This window comes from Chinchilla lanigera, unplaced genomic scaffold (genome assembly GCF_000276665.1).
Source record: "Chinchilla lanigera isolate Chin_1 unplaced genomic scaffold, ChiLan1.0 scaffold00021, whole genome shotgun sequence".
Lineage (NCBI taxonomy): Eukaryota > Metazoa > Chordata > Mammalia > Rodentia > Chinchillidae > Chinchilla > Chinchilla lanigera.
The window spans coordinates 18,437,287-18,461,589 of NW_004955422.1; the positions used below are offsets into that span (position 1 = coordinate 18,437,287).

The following is a 24,303-nucleotide window of genomic DNA, read 5'->3' on the forward strand; positions in this document are numbered from 1 at the left end:
GACACTAAATGGCAGGAAATGCAGGGAAGATTAAAAAATTTTGACAGCAACTCTAGTTCTAGAAATGTAACCCAAAGATTAATAAGACAGGCAAACAGATGAGGTTCTTCATGTGTTTTTGTGTCATTTTGTTTTGTTTTTGAGACAGGGTCTCGCTATGTAGTTCAGACTAGCCTCAAGCTCATGATGGTCCTCCTGCCTCAACCTTCCTGGAGTGTTGGGATTATAGGCGTGTGCACCATTCCTCGCCAGATGAGGTTCTTTAGATCAGTGTTTTTATAGCAGAAAATGGGAAATCACCAAAATGTATATGAAAAAGGGTTGCTGCTATGTATTCAATCTATTAACAGTGGACACTCCCACCCCAGGCAACCACCCAGGTCTTGACAAATATTGGGATCTGATTGCAATTAGTGCACCCCAGGATCCCCCATTCAGCTGACTGACTTTGTTCTATTGCTTCTGTTGTTGATGCTACTCCTATATATGCAGAATTTTATAGCTTTAGCCCTTCATTGAGCAGTTCTCCCTGGGACTGGTTGTGATCATGGTAAGGTTGTGGTTTTATGTCATAGATGACAATCTTGAGGCTCAGGGAGATTTGGTGACTCACTCAGCTTCGTTTAGGACGAGACTTTCAAAGGACAAAATTACAAACTGGGTGTGGTGGCACATGCCTCTAATCCCAGCACTTGGCAGGCTGAGGCAGGAGGATTGATGCGAGTTTGAGGCCAGCCTGGGCTACAAGGTGAGTTCAAGGCAAACCTGCAGTGCAGAGTGAGACCCTGTCTCAAAAAGAAAAAAAAAATTACAATAATTACATAGCTTAAAAATATTACATGGCTTTATTTCTGATTCAGAAATCCAAGTAATGCTTCATTCCATAAAATAGAGTAAGTTTTCCAATGAGCTGAGCAGAGATTGGTTTATAGGCAGTAAAAGACTGAGGGAACCAGAAACCAAAAACAGAAGGCAGACTGGTCATTTCTGTTTTCTTTGTCGGGCGGGAGCAGGGAGACAGAACAGTAGAAGAATAACAGGTTACTAAGGATTAAAGCCCAGGGAACTTCATTATCATACTATCTAAAACTGGCCTTGGGCTGGGGATTTAGTTCAGCAGCACAGCACCTGCCTGGCAAGTGCAAGGTCGTGAGTTCGATTCCCGGTACTGGAAAAAAATAAAACTGGCCTGTTTGGGAAATTGGGCAATTTCTCAGAAGTTTAGATAAATAACTTGTTTTCAGTTTGGTGAAACTTTAGCGTGGATAACTCCATTTCGATTTTTAGTGCGGTCTTTTGGGGCCTAAGGCAGGAACAGTCTACAACAGTGGTCTCCTATAATTTTTTATTTCAAGTCAGAGCCAAGTTTTAAGAGGAGCAACAGTCCTGATTCTGCCCTACGATTCTTAGACTACACTGCTGTTCCACAGAGTCATAGAATCTGTCGCAGAACGTCTCAGTGCATAAAACTCAAAAGATCAACCAGAAACTCCCTCTTTTCTTAAAATGACTGCTTGATGGGTGTTTGCAGCTTCTGTCACTAGAGCCATTTGCTGTCACTTGGGCTGGTGGCCACCTGGGAATCAGGCTCTTCACTGGGGTGGGGCTCTCCTTCCTGCCCCGTTGCCCAGGGTGGTTTTAGTGAGGCCTTGAGGCAGTGATGGCGAACCTTTTAGAGATGAGTGCCCAAGCTGCAGCCCCAAACCCACTTATCACAGAGCACCAGCACTGAGATTAAACCTGAATACTGAGGATTTAGTTTAGGTTTTTTTTGTGTGTGTGTGTGTGCCGGGAATCGAACTCAGGACCTTGCACTTGCCAGGCAGGCACTTATGCCACTGAGCTATATCCCCAGCCCCTGAGGATTTAGTTTAGAAAAAACTGCTCATACACTTGGCTCATATGCTGAAAAAGAGAGCTCCGGGTGCCCGCTGTGGCACAGATGCCATAGGTTCACCACCACTGCCTTAAGGGTTTTCTCAGCCTTTTTGACTTTTCATTACCCCATCCAGCTAGTTGCAAAATAACTGTGTTTTTGTTGACCTGTATAATTTTTCCATCTCTTTTTACTTTTATGGATTTTTTTTTTTTTGTGGTACTGGGAATCGAACTCAGAACCTTGCACTTTCTAGGCAGGCGCTTATGTCTGCTATATCCCTAGCCCCATCCCTTTTTACTTTTAGGGATACCCTTCCCTTTTTCTTTTCTCTGGTGGTGCTTCGGCTCCAAGGTAGGGCTTCACACATGCCAGGTAAGCGCTCTACCACTGATACTCATCCCAAGCCCTCCTGATAGTCGTCAATGCAGCTACAGCATCTGGCATGATCTTTTCAGTTGACTGAACAGTTTAAGGAGAATGATGTTATTCCCGAGCTGTATTCTAGGAAATTGTTCTTTGCTTGAGCACTTGCTGTGCCCCACGGGTAGCACAGGCCTTTCCTGAATGCTGTCGGGCCTGGCAGTGGCCCTTACCCTCAAATACTTTGCTGTGGTCCAGGCAAAATACATGCTTGGTCCATAACGACCAGTTAATACAAGACAGTAGGAGGACTTCTTATTGCCTGCTGCTGCTGGGCAAGTGAGATGCTAAATGCATAAACACACAAGAAAGTACCAGGGAAGTGGCATAATGGTGTCACCAAGCATGGGCTCTGGAGTCTGGTGGGTTAGGTGGAGTTTGGGCTTAGGCTGTTGCCAGAACTGTCACCTCTGCCAAGTTCTTTTGCCTCTTAGAGTCTTGTTTTTTTTTTTTTTTTTAATTTGTAAAATGGAATGCGTTCTTCCTGATGCATCCATTGGGAGAGAGCAAATGAAATAACCCTTGTGATGTAGTGTCATGGTGGCACATGGTGGCATGTTAATGGCCCCAGTGAAGGACAGTTACAGGGGATTCCAAGTGGAGAGCAGAATATGAGTCAGTGGCCTGAGGGTGAGAGAACCGTATCTGGTGGGCGGGATTGCTCAAGAAAGACTTATTGGAAAAGCAAGCCCTCGAACTATTACCACATTTGTGTTGGGTGAGAGGAGGGCAGGTGCCCAGGCAGTGGCACGCTGGACGATCACAGCAATGAGCGAAGACCGGCTTGGGCGGAAGGTGGAATCCCAGCCTCACTGCCTGGGAGGGGTTGTGGAAAGGCTGGGAGGAAGGAGGTCTGGGCCTGCTTTGCTCGAGGCTGTGGAAAGAGAGGGTGCGATGGGAGGAGTCATGAGTGTTAGAGTGGGAGGATCATTCTGTGGATCCAGCTGCATTTTGGATTTGGAGGCCATAAGAAACTGCTGACATGCTCGAGCTGGCCACGCAGTGGAGAATGGGGTTTTGGAATCCTCTTCTGGTGGTGATAGTGGCAGGCTGACTGGGAATGGGGGAGTCAAGAGTGGGTATTGGGGGCGGCCTAGCACTGAGTAAAAACCGCAGGCACGGAGGAGGCGAGGGCTGCTGTGGAAGGGAGAGGTGAATACAACCATCGCAGAAGGAAAGTTGTCCTGGGGTGAAGTGGAGAAAGGAATTGGGAAAGTCTTAATTGCAGCCTTGTCTTCATCTTGAAGTTCAGGGCTGAAAGTGACTCCCTTCATGCAGCTGCAGGTAGCTGATCCCAGGGCCCTATCTGAGGAAAAGGAGAGAGGCAGGTAGAATAGGGAAAAGTCAGAAAACAGAGATAGCTTGGGACCAGAGCAGTTAGGCCTGGGGACTTCTCTGGAGAAAACATCACCCAGGCAGGAGAGAGGTCTGGCAGAGTATACAGATTCTTGAGCTGAGTGCCTGCAGCTCTTGTCTTATCCTGCTACTTCACTATCTTTTCACCATCATTTCCTTAGGACAATAGCGTGGGCTGTGTGTGAGCCTCCTGTTGCTTGGGGAGGTCGCCCTGTGAGGGCCGAGGCCTTGGCAGTGCTAATCACAGAGGAGCTGAGAGTTTTTCCTATGCATCCAGGGCCGGAGAGGTCCAGGGCTGGCGAGGCTGAGGCTGAAGTAGCCTGCTTGCAAACAGGCTCACACTGAGCAAAGCCGTGTGTGTGTGTGTGTGTGTGTGTGTGTGTGTGTGTGTGTGTGTGTGTGTTAGATTGGAGAGGATCGGGGTTAGGGCTGCTGTTCATTTTTTGGTGCATGATGGAGGAAGCATTTTAGAAGGGAATTCTCTTAGCATATTCAAAACATAAATCTTTGTTTCTTTCCCAAGTTTTTTTTTTCTTTTTCTTTTTCTTTTTTGTGGTATAGGGGTTTGGTTCAAGTGTTTGGATGAAGGGCTGTGCCTCTGAACTACATCCTCAACCCTTCACCTAAATACTTGATCTCCATAGTACCTTTCCTAGGACTTTGGAATGGGGCTTCGTCAGCAGAAAAGATAGGTAGGGCATCTGCTACCAGGAGGGAAGCAGTTTGAGGCTGAAGTCACAAGGTAAAGGGTGGTATGCTTTGCCTTCCAGGGAAAGCTGTGTGTATCCTGGGTCTGACCTCTTTCTCTGTTGTTCTTACAGCTCTGAGACAGTTTTCTGTCCCCTGATGGTTTCTCTAACTAGACACAACACGGGCTTAAAGAGGCTTTGCCTGCAGGGGTCCAGATTAAGGGTATTTCTGGGGCAGAGGACAAATATAGCCATTCCTACCAGATCTATGGGCCCCAACGAACATTTCAGCTGCTGCCTCTTTGAGAGTTTTGTTCCAGGTCAGCCAGCCTGGCAAAGCCCAAGAGCCCTGTCTCTGATGGAGCCCATCCAAGGGGTCTTTGTAGGACACAGCTTGGATAGGCTGACTTGAGATGGTTACCTGTATCAGGCTGAACCTGATAGAGTCTAGGATCATTCCTAGAGTGTCAACCCAAAGGTTAGCGTTTAACTTCTTTAAAAGTTACTTATTTTATTTGAGTACTACTTGCACTTGGAACAAACTTTTTGTTCTCAGTTCCCCTCTCTAAAGGCTGCTTCCTTTTAGAGACAGTGCGTCCATTTAGAATAGAAGTATATTCTTGTTTTCTTCCTTACACCCTCTTTTCTCCAGTACCTCTGCCAAGGCCTTTTTCCTTTTCCAAGGCATACCTTGGAGATGGGCCCATATCTGCACAAGTGAGTGTGCTACACTTTTAAACAGCTGTGTGACATTCCACTGTGTGTGTGTATTTGTAGTACTGGAGAATGAACCCACGGACTTTGAACTGAGCTATATTCCTAGCCCTTTTCTGTTAAATTTAGAGGCAGGACCTTGTTAAGTCACTAAGTTGCCCCGGTTGGGCTCACACTTTGGATTTTTTGCCTCAGCCTCGCAGAGTGCTGGGACTACAGGTGTGCGCCCCCATGCCAAACTCCATAGTTCTCTCTCTCCCTCATCCCATTTTCTCCCATTTTTCTCTCTCTCTAGTGGGGTTTGAATCTGGAGCCTCAAGAATGCTAGGCAAGCAGTCTCCCACTGAGCTGCACCCCAAGCCTAGTTTGTTTTGTGTTTTGTGTTTGTTTATTGAAAAATATATCACACTGTTGTGGTTTGGGGTTTTACAAGGGGAGCAATATAATGCAGCATACATATTTTATAAGATTATTTATAATAGTTGCCAAATAATCATATATAAAAGAGAGTGCAGGGAATCTATCCACACACTAAAGACAAAAGACCAAAGAACCCAGCTGAGGGCCTAGATCCCATGATAATGCCTTGCATAAGTCCAGCTGAAGACCTAGAGCCTATAACAATGGTTTCCATGAGGCCAAGAGCTCACGACAATGCCTCATGCCAGCCTGTTTCACAGTTCTGCACTGAGAAGGCCCAAAGATTAATGGTAGAAGCTAGAAGTCTATGCCAGTGGGATGAAGGATCTGTGCTAGCAGGCTGAGGGATCTGCACTGGAGCCAAGAAGCAATGCTCAAAGTGAGAACCAGAGCTCCCCCCAAAAATACCACAACCATCCTTAGCAACAGTGAGGTCCCAAGCCTCTCTGATGATGAGAGCCAAGTTCCCATTAGGAAAGCCAACGTGACAAGCTTCTCCAGGAGGATGAGCAGTGCACCATCTTCCCCTCCGGAACCAGGAAGTGATGCTCAAAGTGAGGACCAGAGCTCCCCCAAAGTGAACCTTAGCCATTCTCAGTGATAACAAGGTCCTGAGCTCCTCCTCCAATGAGAACAGCCAAATTCATTAGGAAAGCCAGCATGACAAACTCTGTCAGGAAAACCAACAGCTCCCTATAGCTTCTGAACAGCTTTCAACAGGTTCCCAACAGCTTCTCTCGTTCTGCCTCTTATACTGCCAGCAACAACCCCCAGGTGGGCCTCCCACACCCAGCACCATGCTGGTTAGGTTCAGCTTGGTGTTACAAGTTGACCACCAGTAGTCAATCCACCACACACACTTAAGAAGACATATTTAGCCAGGCATGTTGGTGCACACCTGTAGTCCCAGCATTCTGGAGGCTGAGGCAGGAAGATTGTGAGTTTGAGACTAGCCTGGGCTACAAAGCAAGCTCAAGGCCAGCCTGAACTGCATTGCAAGACCCTGTCTCAAAAAGAAAAAAAAAGACATATTTTAAGCAAAGCAGACATCTATGTTCCCATCCCCCAACTTACGGTGTAAAAGGTTAAGCCTTCTGTGCCTTCCCATGGAAATCTTTTACCTCCATAGCTATTCTGACTTTCATGTAATCATTTTCTTGATTTTTTTTCATAGTTTTTCCACCTATGACTAATCTCTAAATAGTTCTTTGTTTAATTTTGCCTGTTTTTGAGCATTTTAGATGTGGAATTATACTGTCAGTTCTGCAACTTGCTTTGCATTACAGTTGCAATTCCACACACGTGATGCATGCAGTACCATTCATTTTCTGCTGCTGTGGAACGAAATATGAAGTTGCCACATGTGTTTCTCCTTTCTGTTGCTGAGCAGCCTGTGGGCTTTTATTGGCTTGCCCTTACGAATGACACTGCTGGCCTGGTGTGGCAGCACACACCTGTCGTCCCAGCACTTGCGAGCTTGAGGCAGGAAGAGCGCCATGAGTTTGAAGCCAAGGTGGGTTACATAGTGAGTTCAAAGCTGCCCTGAATTGCAGTTGGGGATGTAGCTTCGTGGTAGAGCACTTGCCTAGTATGTTCAAGGCCCTAGGTTCAATCCCTAGCACTACAAAAAAGTAAGAAGCTACCGAAGTCACCATGAATTACAGAGCAGGGCGGAGAAAAGAAAAAACACGGGTAGGAACATTCTTATCCCTGGCTTTTGGTGGCACACATGAGCAAGTGCTTCTCAGAGGTATAAACTAGGAGCGGAATTGCTGGCTTGTGTATCTCTTCTACGTTAGATATGATTATATTTTTCCCACTAGCAGCGTTGAGCCTTGAGTATTTTCTGCCACCCACCCCCACGGGGGAATCTGTGCTACAGTTCTGTATGAGGCTGTCCTGATTACGAATTCTTAGGATGAGTGTTTTTTGTTCCTCCAACTGTTTAGTGAGAAGGATCAACGCACTTGATTTTTCTTGCTGATCTTGGGGGCAGTGAGACATAGATCAGGTTTTTCAGGTATGCTGTTGCCCTGAGAGAGTGGCTTTTGAAAATCCTAGTTTCACTGGGGGAAATATCTCCTTACGTTTCCCCTTGTGACTGGGCTCTGGGCTGTGCCTCAGTGCTCTTTGGGGTTTAAAACTGAAGCCCAGACTTTCCCCGGTTGTGCAAATGCTCTCAGGATAGACACTTGCCTCTGGGGTTTCGCACCCTCCTAGATTTTAGCCTGAGTATTCCTTTTTCTCCATGGCTTATGATTTAAAGAAAAAATTAAGTGTGTGTGTGTGTGTGTGTGTGTATACATATATACATGCATATATTTAAGTACATATAAGTTTTAAGTGTATATGCACATACACATATACACATACATGTGGTTACCACATTTTATGCTACATACATTTAAAAATTAAAAATATTTTATGTTTGCAGTATATGTTTACATTCACTCTGGGATGTTGGTACATGTAGATAACACATCTTAATTCTTTTTATGTCCCCTGCCTCTCCCCTCCCTGGATCTGTATTTTTAGTTACTTTCAGTAGGAGGGATGGATGGTTATCTGGCCCAGCTGGGAAAACTCCTGCTTCCTTTTGAAGCAGTGCTTTTGAGAGCAGCCCTTGCACCTCTCGGGGTGTGGCTCCCACTCTCAGGGTTCTTCAGTTTCGAACTTGAACTCTGAGGCTGCCCCTTACAGTGAGGGAAGCAGTTTGGGCTGCACCCCCAGAACTGTAATAGTTTGATGCTTGGATCTGGAAGTTTGATCATCATTTCAAACTCAGGCTACTGATTTGTCCCAGAAGACAACTTTGTGAATTTATAACAGGAGCTGGAATCTTTAGGGTCTGCTGCTTTTGGTTGTAAAGATTTGCAGTTGACCCAAGTTGGCCTGGCCTGGGGAATAGCATTTGGTAATATAAGCAGGATTGCTTAGAAAGCAGGAATAGCACGTAGGCAATAATTAATACTGTGTCTTAGGAGTTTTGTTTGTTTGTTTGTTTGTTTTAAATGAGAGATTAGCCGATGTTGGAACCTGTGTGCCTCCTTGTCCCTGCTTGAAATTCTTATTTTCATGTAATGTTTTTTCTAAATATTTTGCTATTTTAACCTTTTGATTTCTGAAATTCCCATAACACTCACATTTTTTGAATTCCTAAGTACATTGAGAAGCCCATTGTTATTCTGTTACTGCCAAATCCATCTTGGTAGCTGTTAATTTTAGGCTGTCCTGATTCTTATTTAAAAAAAATTGCTGCACTCTTACTGTCTAGATGTGATAAAGGCGGGTGACCTTTTTATTTTACATGCATCTAGATTATTGTGCATATGTCATGCCTTACCATGTACGTGTGTGTATGCACGCGTGCACGTGTGTGTGTGTGTGTGTGTGTGTGTGTGTGTGAGAGAGAGAGAGATCCCATTCAGGGCCTCCCTTGGCACCACATTTAGAGAAGCAGCCCTGCACCAGAGGGCATGGACCCTGAGACTCGGAGCTTTATGAATTTGCCCTTTGTGATATAGGACCTCCAAATAATATAAGACAAATATTATAATTCCCAGCCTGCTTGATGTCCTATATGCCAAGTTCATGTTCCCCAAAGTCAAAGAATGAATTCTAAGGAGCAACGGAAGCTAAGAATAGGAAATTTTATTGAGAGAGAGGTAGCTTCTGAGAGACAGGAGAGGGCCCAAGTTGGTTGCTGGAGAACCCACTTTCTGGAGAAAGTTTTATAGAGTAAAATCAAAAGGTGGGTACAACGTGGGACAAACTATAAATGGTAAGATCATAAGTATAGCTGCTTAGGTAATGTTGATCCAGTGGGGAAGCAATTCACATCTTAAGTGTACATGGAAAGAACAAGGAACTTTTTAGCTTAGGAGATCTTGGTCATCTACCTGGGTGACTGATGTCGATCTAGAGTTTAGTGGATCAGGTGATACCAATTATAGTATATTGCTTATCCCTTGGAGATGCATATAGATCTGGTCATTCCATCTTTATCTTGAGGCCTGGCTTTCAATGGATGTGCCTTCTGCCACAATTGTAATGCATTCTCATCTTTTGCACTGACTGCCTAGAGGGTCTCGTCTTGTCTGACTGTCTAAAATATTTCTACCAGGGCTGGGGATTTAGCTCAGCGGCAAAGCGCCTGCCTGGCAAGCGCAAGGTCGTGAGTTCGGTTCCCGGTACCGGAAAAAAAACAAAAAAAAAAAAAAAAAAAAAAAATTTCTACCAAACTTAGCCGTCTATAATAGTCCTTCCTCTGAAGAGGTGTCCTTAACTGCCATGAGGAGGGTACAAGGGGCAATTACTGTTCTGGCTATTTCTGGCTGAAGGAGTCATAGCTGTGATCGGCAGTCAGAGATACTGTACAGAGGGTCTATCTAAAATAAAGGCCCTCGATAGACACCAAGTGTTCTTTTTTTTTTTGTAGCAGGAATCAAACTCAGGACCTCACACTTGCCAGGCAGGCGCTGTGCTGCTGAGCCAAATCCCCAGCCTGACACCAAGTGTTCTTGTCTTGGGTAAGGGTATAGCTGTAAATCTGGAGGAGACAAGGCCAAAGAAACAGTTAAGTATGCATGGGCCAAATAATAAGATCAAGACTATCATGAATATAGCCAACAAATGTTCCCACCAGGAAGAGCCAATAATAGCCTCTCACAAAGAGGGTAAGGAGAAAATCCAGGGAATTTTAGAATCTGACATATCATTAACCTGTCATTTAATATCTTGAACAGCTATCAAGATATTAGCAAAAGGATCAGGAATGTACACACAACATTTAGCTTTTACAACTGCATAAGTACTCCCTGTGCTGCTGTCAAGATGTCTAAGACCATCCAATTTTGGAGGATGGCTTGCTTCATTCATTTTATTTTTTCATTTAGGAGAGAGAGAGACCAGTGGAGGTGCCATTTAAGGCCCTATTGAGTATAGTTTAGTCAAGTCATCAATGTGTTGCATGACATCAAACAGAAGTCAAATAATCGTATCTAAAACACGTTCAGACCATCGATGTTGCTGATGGTGTAAGTTTGCAGGTTTGTCGGTATTTTTGACCCTCCTGCCTTATAACCACACAAGTCCCAGTGTGCATCTCTCTGTCTGTCCAGAGGGTATCCAGGGCCACAAATTGGTTCCATAGGAACCTCTAATTTTTGGATGATTAAACCAGTTTTCTGTAAACCAGTCCTTTCCGTGTAAAGTTATAGTGTATATACACTGCTTGGGAGGTGTCTGTCTCAAGTATTTAGAAGAGTTAGGCCAGTGAGAATAGGAATGATTTCTGTTTCCAACATAAGGGCACCTTCTTATTAAGTTGTTCTGTGGTTGGAGTTAACCACATATAATCATCCCATATCTGAAAGTAATCATCTTTATACCTGTGATTGTTGGCTCTCATGATAGGACTGTTATTCTTATTTAATAGGGGACTAGAGTCTATAGAGAGGCTTTAGTGGCATTTTTAGAAAATCAATTATATCTAGGATTGTTAAGCGTATTGTTTATAGGCAACTCAGTTACTTTGTAACTGTGGGGTAAACTATGAACCTCTGAACTCTTTTGTGTCTCATCAGTGTAGTCTTATAGCTTATTTTAATTGTCTCCTTGAAGTGGGGATACCCACTGTCTTGGTTACGTTTCTCTTGTTGCTGAGACAAAATACCTGATGCACAGAATTAAAGAAGGAAAATTTTTTTAGCTCACAGTTTGTGGAGGTTTCAGTCCATATTTGGCTGGCTCCAAGGAAGAGTGGTACATGGCAGAGGGCAACAGTTCATGGTAGTGGAAAACAGCAAAAGCAGCAAGAACAAAAAGGGAGGAGCAGCAGCAGAGAGCAAAGCCTCTTTCCCTCCCTTATATTGTATGCAGGCTACCACCCTAGGGTGGATGTAGCACTGACATCCATAATCTCAGCATTGGACCATAAGTCAATCAAAAACTCTAGAAGCCCCACCCCATGACTGCATGAGGCTTTGGGGGGACATCTAGACACAAACCATAACACCCACCAAGGAAGTCTTGATGTACTTGATAATGGGAGCAGACCACATATCTAGCAAGATGTTTGTTGTAATGACTGCATATTTTTGTGCACACCCTAGAAAGGAATTGTACTTTCCTTTAGTGGTAAAGTAACTAGTAAAAGAACTAAGAGTAACATCTTAGATGACTTATCTGAAAGCTTTGCTTTTTTTTTTTTTTTTTTTGACAAAGAATTTCAATTCTTTTATGGTTTATAGGAATATTTGGATGGTTGTTCACACTCCTGACAGTTTTTGGTTCTTAGGGCTTGAGTCAAGGGTGTCTAGGCCTCCTAGACTTAGGAGTCTAGGCCTGCTACTTTGACAGCTGATGGAGTTGACAGGATCATGGTGTATAGTCCTTCCCAAGTTGGTCCCAAGGAAGGAGATGAGAAGAAGGCACTTTGCCAGTACTAAATCTCTGGGGTAGAATATGGCATTTCTCTTCTCTTTAGGCTGAGCTTCTGCTAGCTGTTGAAGAGTCTGTTGGAATTTAGCGAGTGAGGTGACGTCTTTTAGTAAAGCATCTGTTTCTCTACCAAAGAGAAAATCATTAGAAAAGGGCATCTGTAAAGCATTTTACATGGACTAAGGCCTAGAATTTGAGGTATATTTTTTACTTTGATAAGAACTAAAGGTAGTAAGTGAGGCCGCTGTAGGTAGGTTTCCTGAGCCGTTTTGTGAAGATGTCTCTTTAGGGTCTCCTTCATTTTCTCTACTTTTCTTAATAATTGTGGCCTCCATGCACAGCGAAGATGATGGAGAATGCCCAGTGCCTGAGAGACACCCTTTTGACTTGCTTTAAGAAGGCTCATTATCATTCTCTAAGCTGTTAGGAAGTCTAAGGTAATTCTGACCATTTTCCTTCTCTCTTACAGTACAATTTTAGTTGTGAAATAGTATCATAATCAATACTTCCCTCTCATTTCATTTTCCCTATAGGGGATAGGCAGGCCATGTGTGGGTGCAGAAAAATATTGAACAGCTCTTTTTCAATATGTGAGGGTTAAAAAATTTCCAGTGCTTAAGAATATATTCCAAAGGAGTAGGAGAATTTGACTTTGAGTTTCCCATCTGCAACAGAAGGAAAAAAAATAGGCATCCCTTTTAGTCACTACTTGGTTTCTATATTCTGTCAAAGTGTCCCCTGAGGTGACCTGCTCCAGAACAGGTGGTTATCATCTGAAAAGTGACCAGAAGATGGGTCAGCTTAGATTAGCCACCGTTACTGACTTATGGCCCTACCTTCCCTGGAAACTCACCCTCCTAACTCCAGTAGGTGTTTCTAAAAGCACAAGCTACAATGATTCTAGCTATAATAGTCATGTTTAAAGAAGGAAGCGTTGCTAGCAAAACCAATAATCAAGAGATCGCAACTACTGCTTTTCAGTTCTTTGAAAGAGAGTTAGGAAAATATCAAAGGGCAAATTAGAAGTGGTTGGAGCACTTCACAGCCTGTAAAGGAGATCACTTTTAGAGATAGAGTCAAGTAATGGCCCAGAAAAATCCTGCCCTATATCCTAGGGAGAAGTCTCTAAGACATTTGTGCTGTCTACCTAATCACCTAGGCAGTCTTCCTTTAGCAGCAGGACAAGGCTAAGTTTTACTCAAATTCCACTCTAAAATGTCTACGTCTCTATATCTGCAACATACTTATGAGGCTCACAGGTTAGATTTTATACCCATTGTTAGCCAAGCGTGGTGGCACATGCCTGTAACCCAAGCACTCAGGGGACTGAGGCAGAAAGGTTGCCGTGAATTTGAGGCCATCATGGTATACAAAGAAAGTGCAAGGCCATCTTTAACTGCATAGTGAAACCCTGTATCAAAAAAAAAAAAAAATCTTATACCCATCATTTAACAACTACAACTTACACATTAGCAAAAGTACTTCCTTCCCCTGAACATGTAAATGATGAGAACCAGACCTAGGAGGGGAGAGAGAGCCAGGAGGTTGGGGATTCACACTTAAACTAAATGTGTTTCATTCCCTTGGATGTTGTGCTTAGGAATAGCTCTTTCTGGTCTCACCAAGAAATAAGTTCTTTTCATGAGGTCTCAGGTTCAGTCTCCAAAGGGAAACTGTTGCCCAAGACACTAAGCTGGGACATGGCTTTCATATGTGTTCTCCTGGATGGGAAAAATTTTGATGTTTCATCTGACCTAGAGATGGGCTGTGTGTTCCTTATCTAAGATGACTTCCCAGTCTTTGGTGTTAGCAAATGCTCATTTTCTGTGGGCTCAGTAAAGGTTCTTAGTTGTTGGATAGGAGGGAAAGGTTGAGACAGTTCAGGGTACTTCCCTGTCTATTGCCTTTTAACTGGTAGGTGGAGTCCTGTGATTTATTAATAGGCATGTATAGTTTCTAAATGTAAACTAGATTTCATAGACCCATTTTATAGCATTTCATATCAAAGTCCACTAGGGGGTGCTCTAACATTACTTATCAGTAGTGCTGTTGTCTAACAAATCAAACAGGTCAAGCAAAGAGCACCAATGAATTCAGCAACTAGTAAGTCCAAATGTAACATATACAAAACAGGAATACAAGACCTTACCTGCAAAAGTAAAGTGTCCCATCAAAGAAACATCATAATCTTCCTGTGTTCTCAACTTAAATTTATCATCATTTTAACATAAACAATTGACAAACAGGGATGACAATTTTGATTACCTAAGTGAGTTGCAATCCAGAATCCATAAAATAAAAACAAACTGTTACCTCCCTCCAGTGATCTTGCTGGGGCCTCCAAATGATATAGAACCTCCAAATGAAATAAGGGAAATAATAACTCCCAACCTGAGAGATGTCTGATATGCCAAGTTTGTGTTCCCCAAAATTGAAGAATGAATTCTAAGGAACAATGAAAGCTAAGGAAAGGAAATTTTATTACGGGAGAGATAGCTTCTGAGAGATAAGAGGGGGCCCAAGTTGGTTGTTGGAGAACCCACTTTCCAGAGAAGGTTTTATAGAGTAAGATCATGAGGTGGGTACAACATGGGAGAGACGTATGAACAGTAAGATTAGAAGTATAGCTGCTTAGGTAATGTTGATCCAGTGGGGAAACAAGTCATGTAGCAAGTGTACATGGAAAGGACAAGGACCTTTTTAGGAAAAGATGGATCAGGAGGTCCTGGTCACCCACCTGGGTGACTGACTGATATCGATCTAGACTTTATTGGACCAGGTAATACCACTTATAGTATATTGCTTATCCCTTGGAGAGGCATATAGGTCTGGTCATTCCATCTTTATCTTGAGGCCTGGCCTCAATGTGTATACCACCAGCCACGGTTGTAATGCATTCTCATCTTCAGCACCGACTCCCTCGAGGGGCTAGCCTTGTCTGACTGCCTAAAATATTTATACCTAACTTAGCTCTCTATAATACTTGGACATTGCTTCTGTGAGTGGTTGGTCTTCTGTTTCCCATATTCTCTTGAAGAGGAAGGCCAGGTGGCCATCATTTATTGATGTATTCATGAATATACAGGTATTATTTCCAAAAGCAACGTCCATTTTTCTGTAGAGCTCTACCTTATTATTACATTAAAGAACTAAAAAGCAGCTTCCATCCAAAATACCTTTTTTTGTGTTACCTTTTCCTAGTTCTCCCTTTCCCTTTTTCCACATGCTCCATATAGATGTGTCTGTCTTTATTTACTGCAGAGCTGCGGATCAAATCCAAGGCATTATACACACTGGGCAAATGGCCTACTGCTGGATTATACCCCTAGCCCCAAATTTAAATTTTTTATTAGCTCAGTCATATAAGTTGCTTTTGAAGTCAGCAGTTGCAGTCCTCATGTTTCTGGCATATCTTGTCTGAGCTGTGGGCCTTTGCTAGTGTGGTACCCCCCATTTGCCCACTTCTGCTTGTCCTGTGGGTGTTGGCTTCCAGGCCCTTGTTTGGCCTCTGCTTGCCTGTGTCCCCTCCTTTATCAGGCAAATGCCCCGGAGAGAGAAGTACCCCAAGCCGTACTGGGTCTCAGTAGTTCTGTCCCTTACTCTGAGGCAGTCTTCTTTTATTTTGTCCTTTTATAGCAACCTGTCATGATGTGCTTGTCACATAATATCAGTGTGTTTGTTTTCTGGGCCACTTCAAGCACACTCTTTTTACAGTTTAAGAAAAAATTTAAACTAGAACATTTATGGTTCAGGTAATTGTTGGGACCCTTCAGGCGCACTAGACAGTGTAGCAGCCACACCTTTAGGTGCAGTGTTCAAGCTTTGCTTGGTTCCACTGGTCCTGGTGGTATTGCATCCCTCAGCGTAGCACCCCGGATCTGCCTTATCCGTTCTCTTGTACCATGTCACGGTATGTTAGCTCCTGAAGGTGGTAAGGCTGAGGCAGAAAAATAAGTCACACAACAAATGTACATAGAACAATGATCCTCTTGTCTTAGCCTCCCAAGTGCTGGGATTACAGGTGTGTGACACCACGCCTGGCTGATATATTTTCATCTTCTATACCGACTCTCTTGACTGCCTATATTATTTCTACCTAATTTAGCCATCTGTAATAAGGCCACAGAGCAGCACACAGTAGGAGTCTTATTGTGGCACTTTCCAGATGATGATGTTCCCTGTATCTTCTCACTTCTGCAGGGGAGACTATATGTGTGTATGTATTTATTTTTTATTTATTTTTTATTTTTTTGTCCTTTTTGAGACAGGGTCTCAGTATGCAGTTTAGGCTGGCCTTGAGCTCACTTTGTAGACCAGGCTGATTTTGAGCTCACAATGTCCAGAATAGACAAATAATAGAGGCAGAAAGATTAGTGGTTGCCAGGGCCTGGGGAGGAGGGAATGGAGAATAACCACCAGTGTTATCAGATTTCTTTTAGAGTGATGATGTTCTGGAATTAGACAGTGATGGTGGCTGCACAGTATTGTAAATATACTAATACCCACTGAACTGTATTCTTTAAAATGGTTACAGTGTCACAAAAGTAACACACTGGGGCCAGGTGTGTTGGCACATGCCTGTAGTTCCAGCATTTGGGAAGTTGAGGCAGGAGGATCACTGTGAATTTGAGGCCAGCCTGAGCTACATAGTGAGGTCAAGGCCAGTCTGAACTGTGTAGGGATTCCCTGTCTCACAAAACAAAACAAAGTAACAAACTAAAAGTTTAATCAAAGCATGCTGAATTATTTTCTCTTTTTTGTCAGTGCAGCTGTATGTTTTATACATTCTTCTGGGGGGTACTAGGGATTAAACCTAGAGGTTTATGCATGCTAGGCAATTGCTCTACCAGTGAGCCACAACTCTAGCCCTTTTTATTTATTTTTATCTTCAGGCAGTGTGTGGATATGTTGCACAGTCTTCTTTTATATTTGCAATCCTGCCTCAGCCTCCCAATTAGCTGAAATTACAGGTGTGCAGCACTGTGCCTGGTGATTCTGTATGTTTTTGTGACTAGAATATGTGGATTATTAGGCTTATATGCCAAACAATTTAATTGGGCATGTTCCCTGCTCCTTGTCATATTGACTTATGATTGCTTGATTATTTGTCTAATATTGGGTTATTTCTAGGATTTTGTGTTATTGATAATAGTAAGCTTCTACGTGAGATTTGTATCACTGTGACAAATACCTGAGAAAACCAACCTAGAAGAGGAAAGATTTATTTGACTCGTGGTTTCAGAGGTGTCAGTCAGTGGCTTCTTGCCCTGTTGTTTTCGGTCTGTGGCAGCACAGTACAACATGGCAGTAGCACATGGAAGAGATGCTCACCTCATGGCAACCAGGAAGTGAAAGAGAAAGAGAAGGAGGGGGCAGCAGTCCTACTGTCCTCTTCAAGGGCACACCCCTGTCACCTCACTTCCTTCCATGAGGCCCCACCTGCTAAAGACAACACACACACACACACACACACACACACACACACACACCCCGCTACCGCTGCAGGGTGGTGACCAAGCCTTTAGCATATGGGCCTTTGGGGGCATTTGACATCTAAACTGTAACAGCCTTGCTTTCAAATTTAATGTAATTTTTAAAAAACTCTACTTCCTACGCTCTGACAGGTACTTAGGAAGTGCTCTATAAATATTTATTGAAATATCCATGCTTGCTAGTCCCATTTCATTAGCATGGGCAAATTGCAGTTTAGCTATAATTACTTATTGTTGCACATTGTTTCAGGAAAGGTGCTGTTCTCAAATTACTTATCTTGTAGTGAGAACTGTCTGTTTTACATTTGTAAGCTGTGTATATATGTTTGTTTCTAGATAGGAAATAGCTTGCTTGCCTTTTGTGATCACAAAGGCAGTGTCTGCTAATTGTAAGAGATTCAGATACTATTGGCTTGCTGGACTGTGGCCTTTATCTTTTAGAGGTTTCCAAACAACTCCACATTTGCAAAGGAGCCTGCTTCTTATTTATGTGCTATATCATTCTTGTCACTATTTTCTCTGCCTCTTTAGTTTGCTTGCCTTTCATCTTTCCTTCCAAATAGCTTTTTAGACACTTCTCCGAGGTAGGAGCCCAAGACACCATTGTCCACTTGTCCAAAGATCATGTCTATCCTGTTTGCAAATCAGGAGGAAGAATAGAGCATTTGTCATTGGTTCTGCCAAGTCAATACCCTTAATTCCTAACTTTTTTCTTTTTTAAGTTTTGCCTCAAGAATTTTTGACATTTAAAGCTTTGTGCTTTTCCGTGACCCATTTACAACTCTGATCTATTACTTGGCTCTTTTTGCAGGAAGGAAGGGACAGACTTCTAGGACTCTTCTCTTTGCCATGTAGCACAGTGGCTCACTGCCTCCTGTGAGCTGCTGTTTGTGTCTGACCTCCTTTCCCTGCAGGCTCACTGCTTAGAGCACCTCCAGGCGGGACACGGTGGCGGGTCACTCTCTGCCTCTGAAGCTGATGTTACTGCCTTGCTTTTCTCTGTGGAGTTACTTTTCCAGGATGAGGATGCTTCCATACCCTCTGCGCCCTTATTGGAAACCCCCTTTGTAGCTAACAGCAAACTTGGAGTGAGAGAGTTCATCAACACCAAGACCACAGCCCAGGCAACAAAGTTCTTTTTATAATGGGCCTCTGGGTGATTGTGAAACCACCTTGCCAGCAAATCTTATGGTTCTTGGTGCCCTTGTGTAGAGCAAATATCTTATGCCCGTGTCGCCTGCAGCCACAGAGAGATGGACAGTAAAAAGGTGGAGTAGAGGAAGAGCAGGTGCTTTGCCCTGGAGTTGGAGATGCAGTTCTGGAAAAGCTGTGCATGTGGTCTTCTTAAACTGATGCCGATGATAGACTATTTCATTGTAGGATGGGGAAGTTGTTTGGTAAATGAAAGTATATCTGTCTGTAGCTGTTTCTTCATCCGTCTTGTCATTGTTCTGCTTAGATTGTAAGCCCTAAGGCCTATTTCCCATCCTCTCCCCTCTGATTTAGATTAAGACCATTCAGAATCCCTTTGTTTCTTCAGAAAGTCTATTCTCCAATAGGTGGGCTTCATGTAGAGAAACCCCAACCTATTCAGGAGCACAGAGGAATTAGGAAGAGGGTGGTGGTGTTTTTCCTATTTAATCATTCTAGGAGTGAGGCCCTTGTGAGTGATGTATGGTGAGTAGGCAGGAATGTTAATTTTCCATCATTGTGAAAAAATACCATAGCTAATCAGCTTATAAGGAGGAAAGGTTTATTTTGTTAGTCTCCTGGCTTTGGAAGTCTCAGTCCATGGCTGGTTGGCCACATTGTCTTTGGGCTCTGGCGGTGGTGAGTCAGTACCCTGTGGCAGGGACACAAGACAGATGAAGCTGTTCACCTCATGGGGAACGAAGAGCAGTGGGGGAAAGAGAGAGGGGGGACGAGCTAGAGTCCTGAAATATCCCCTTCGAGGCACATCTCCAGTGACCTCACTTCCTTTCACTAGGCCCCAGCTCCTAAAGGTTCCCCTGCCTGCCAATAGCACTGCAGACTGGTGACCAAACCTTGGACACATGGGATTTTGGGGGACATTTAGGATCTGTACTGCAGCAGTAGCTTTTCTCTGCAGACCCTGGATAGTCTAAAATCTGCAGGGACAGTGCCAGAATGTGGGCAAAACAAGATCAGAGTTCTTGGGTGGTTTCGTGTCTACTGATCAGGTTTTCCTCATTTAGTACTAAACTTATATAAACAAATACAACAGTAAAATACTCACGATAGTGTATCTATAAATACTAACAGCAGCTAAGTTTGTTCTGCTCATCTTTTTACATGCTGTCTCTGCCGCCTTACAACCGACCTGCAGGTGAAAGCTGTTGCCTTGAGAAGACAGAGGCTTTAAGGGGGAAGCTCCTTTTCCAAGATCACTGAACAGAGCTCAGATCCGTCTCTCCAGCACTGCCTGCACCCAGGCCTTCCCTCTACCATCCCTCTGCTGCGATGGATCAAAGCACCCTGCCACACCCCCAGGGGCCGTGTGTTTGTGCTCTTACCACCCTGACTGGCTCTAGGTTTTCTCTTTGTCATTTTTGTGCTTATGGCCTTTGCAAAATCTGTAGCTTCCTTTCATTTTCCCCACCCCAGTAGCATCTGACTTGATGCCTGGGGTCTAGGAGCAGGATTCTCTGCTCAGGCATCTTGGCTGTTATCTGTTTTACAAAATTATCCTTGGCCTCTGTTCTCTTTGCTTTCATTTCCTCTCTAGAATGCTTCTTCTTTAAGGCTATAGCGAAGATAAAGATAATCCTGCCTAAAGGTTTGAAGAAATGTGAAGTTTTTTTTAGCAGGCAGCTGAGTTTTTTTCACAAGGTTGTTTGCCCACTCCTTGTTGCTTTAGTGAAAGTGGGTTTTCTTCCTCACAGGCACAGGAAGTGAGGGTATAAATGGGTACAGTCTGCTGGCAGTTGAGTTAAGGGCCAAGGAAGGCATCTTGTCCTTGCCCACGTTTCCTTTGTCACATGCCTGTGTTTCTATGCATTGAACAGATTAAATTTGGATCCAGGCCCAGCCCTGTTCCTTGAGGAGGTCAGAGTGCCTGGTGGAAGGAAGGAGGCCCAAGGGATAAGAGTCAGTGCAGATGAGGAAAGACCCTGAGTCTTGGGGCTGGTGGGAACCATTGTTTGGAGTTGGCCCTCTGCCCCTTCTAAAGCTCCATCTCGGCTCCCAGAGGATAGTTCTTCTGGGCACAGCCACTCTACCTGGCTTTCAGTCTGTACCCATTCTCCTGTCCCCCATTCTTGTCCTAACCCCAAAGCCTGAGATGTGAGTCTCTGAGATTTTCCTTCCTTGCCAGCTGTTGGCAAGGCCTAGTGGCAGGACAAGGAAGTCAGAACCCTCTGTTGCTCATGGACGGTGAGGAGATGCTATTGGTTACAAGGCATGGCCCTGCTGAGGAATCGCCTGTGCCTTCCTGTGGGGGTCTTCTGAGCCCACTGAGGTCCATCTTGTTGGTTTGTGTGACCTGAGAAAGAATATCATCATTCTTGCTTTTCTCTCTCCTCCTGTCCCCTTCTTCAGTGCCCCAGCAAGAGGCATAACCGCCAGGTTGTCACTCATCACATACACACACCATCTCCCCATCTCTGCTAATGTGATTACTTTGGATGGAACCAATCTCTTTCTGAGTCCATCCATTCATACCTAGTTGTAACAAGCAGCTTGTGCCAGGCACTGGGCTCTCTCACATTTCCAGGGCCCTTGCTGCTATTACTGCACTGGTGTCACTTACCCCTGAAGTGCCTTTGCCCTGATGTCCATTGTATAAACCCAGGTATTCCGTGAGTAAGACAACAGCTCTTCCCCAAAGAGGTGAGATCTAGGTTTGAATTCTGTTCCCAGGCAGTGGCCACTTACCGCCAGGTCTCATTCTTTTGTCAGCTCTTATCCGCCCCCACACCGTGGTATCTCTTTGCTATTCCTAGCACGCATCCTCAGGATTGGTCCATTCACCACCTCTAGCTTGAGGCCCATCCTGCTGTTATCACTGCTCTTTCCTCCTACTTCTTCCTACCAGTGAATAGCTTCTCATTCCTTCCCAGCTTGTCAGGCTCTGGAGGCCTCAGAGTTATTAACATCAACACACAGGCCCACCCAAGGCACTGCAGAACACTGTGCAAGTGAAGGGAGAATTTGCAAATAGAGAAACTTTCCTCGCTCCTTGTACCTTTTGAGACTAATCCAAGATGGCTTGAGTCAGGCCACTTGGGCCCTAGGTGCCAGGGTTGTGTGTCTTTTTCAGGGACACTGTCTTGTTTGTACAATGCTGGAGGGTTACTAGGATCAGGTAGCTGCTCATTGAGCTGTCCTATGAGGAACTTCTGAGCAGAGAGCTCTTCCTCCCCGGGAGAGGACCAGATGCCATCCATTCCATGCGGCTCTGTTTTGAGGCTAGTGTGAGGACATTTGGAGGTCCCACACTTGGGTATAGTTTAGGGTCTAGGGAAGTCTTATTTTTCTGCTTCTCACCTCCTGCCTATCTCATCTCCATACCCAAAAAAGAGAATATGAGAGGCACAATGTTCGTAGCAAGTTGGTCTGGAGGATTCAGACCCAGTGGCTGTTTACCTCGCTCTACAGGAGCCGCAGGTGGAAGGAAGAATTCTAATCGTCTCACACATGCATTTTTCCCTTAATGCAGAATTCTTTGACAGGATGAAAGGGGGCCTATAGACTGCTGTGAGAGGTGGGCTTGGGCACTTGACGAAAGATCTTGCAGTTGATGATGGGTGCTTCATTAGGGATAAGAGGACATGCTGTCTTAACAGAGAGCTGGACACTTGTTTGTCCCCTTCTGTGGCAGGAGGTCCTCCTAGATCAGCGATGGTGAACCTATGGCACACGTGCCAAAGTGGGCTGTTATCATTGAAAGCTTTAAAAGATTTGCCATCACTGTGCTCATCCCTGGAAACCACCCTGGGCTGTGAATGCTGCAGTTTCTGAAGGTCGAGGCTCAGTAGCAGCAGCTCTTGCCCCAGATTTCCCAAGTGCAGGTCAGATAGATCTCTTTTAGTGTACAGAGTGCGAGTAGCTTTCCAGACCCTTCCCTCTTGTCAGGAATTGTTTCATGTCCAGCAGGCCAGTGGACGTGCATTGATTTAGGTGTTAATGTTCCAAAGCTGAAGTCTAGCTTAGACAAACACGAGACAAAGTCTGAGGGCAACGTACAAGCAACTCGCACATCGACCTACAAACCAGGATCAGTCCGCCTGGGCCTGATTCCAGTTTTCCTTGGAGCTTAGTTCTGACATTTCAGACTTGACCTCTTTTCTTAGCTTATCAGGTGGTTTTTTTTTTTTTTTTTTTTTTTTGTCTTTTTGAGACAGGGTTTCACTATGCAGTTCAGGTTGGCCTCAAACTTGCAGTGATCCTCCTGCCTCAGCCTCCCAAGTGCTAGGATTACAACAAGCTGCTTGTTGGCTGTGGCCACTGTGTCCTTTAGGGCATGAGGCCTCCTTAGCCCTATTAGGAGCACAAACTGCGTGTTCGTGACTGCTTGTCAGTAAGCAGGATGCTCCTTCTGCCCATATCCACCTGAGCAGCACTGACAGTAAGGGCTGGGCTGCTCGGTACCCAAAGATTTAGTGAACTGGGCCTGTTTCCAGTTTTCCTTGGAGCTTAGTTCTAGCATTTCAGACTTGACCCCGTTTCTTAGTTTATCCATTCCATACCCCTGGACTCCTTTATCCGATCTCTGGAAACTGATGCCAATTTGCAGAGACCCTTCTGGTAAGCAGAGTTTCCCTATACGCTTCTGAGGGGGACGAAGAGTCTTGTTTTATAGATGACTTACCCGAGGCCATGAAGGACCTAGGCTGGGATCCAGGTACTTACTCAAATCTTGTGCGCTGTGTGTGACGCCATACTTTTCTTCCTTTCGACTCTATTGGTTCTATAGCTATTTACCCAATTGGAATCTACAAGAAAGCCAGGCAAGAGATCCAGCCCCTGCACAAAGGTCATTTGTCCTTGCCAAGCCCGCCAGCAGCAGCGTGTGTTCCAGCAGAATCCGTGTCTAAAGGAACTCGGGTTGGTGTGCTTGTCTTGGGGGCGGAGGATGAGGAGTGACCAGAGCTGAGAGGGCTGGAGGGTGTGAAGCGCATGGGGGAGGTGGAGGCAGTGCAGGGAGCGCTCAGCTTGAAGTGCTGAAGGATGTGAGGACTGAGAAACAGGAAGGGCAGTGAAACCAAACCTGGGTCTCGGAGGCCTGGAAGAGCCCTCCCTCCCGCCGAATGCCTGCTGGGGCCGGGCTGCTGCCCGGTTACCCTCTGTTCCTCTAGCTGAGACTTTGGGGTGTGTTGTGGAGACTTTCGAGCCTCCGGAGGAATTGCTCGTGTGAGGCCTGCAGAGGCCTATGACCCCTCTCTTCCAGTGCCTGCCCAGGGCAGAGCAGGGCACAGCCCTTGTGGGACAGAGCAAATTGTCCTAGAGCCCGTGGTCTCACTAGGCACAGGATGGTCTGTGACAGGCCCTCAGCTTCATGCCTTGCCTTGTAGCTGAGGGCAGTTGGCCTAGTCTCCACAGCTGTGTTCTAGGCCTCCTGATACCTCCTGGAAAACAGGGAAAAGAAGCCTCCTCTGCCTCATGGCAGAGGGCCAGGCCCTGGTCACTTTCAGCAGTGATCAGCATTATAGAGGAAAAGCACAGCGGTGATGAGAGGGCCTGACCCCACAGGCAGGACGGCCTCCTTCCTGCAGTTATCTGCCCCCCACAGCAGGCCAGGCTGGTTGTGGATCTTGGCAGAACACAAGGACCTCAGGGCATTTCAGAGTGAAATGGGGTGGAATGGGGTAGAGGTGAGGGAGCTCCTGGTAGATTCCTGTTGTGTCATACTGGGGTCTGGCTGCCGGCACCT

The 24,303-nt window shown here is 44.9% G+C and overlaps 1 protein-coding gene across 4 annotated transcripts in view; it reads left to right on the top strand.

Annotated features, from left to right (window-relative positions):
• Positions 1–24,303, top strand: part of Pc (pyruvate carboxylase) — a 115,492-nt gene that overhangs the window by 16,187 nt on the left and 75,002 nt on the right. The window contains exon 1 of one of the 4 annotated variants that reach the window (XM_005384368.1): positions 23,418–23,477. The exons of the other annotated variants lie outside the window; for them this stretch is intronic. The gene's annotated coding sequence lies outside the window, so the exon portion shown is untranslated. Of the gene's footprint in view, positions 1–23,417; positions 23,478–24,303 lie in introns of those variants that run through there. 4 annotated transcript variants of the gene reach the window in all.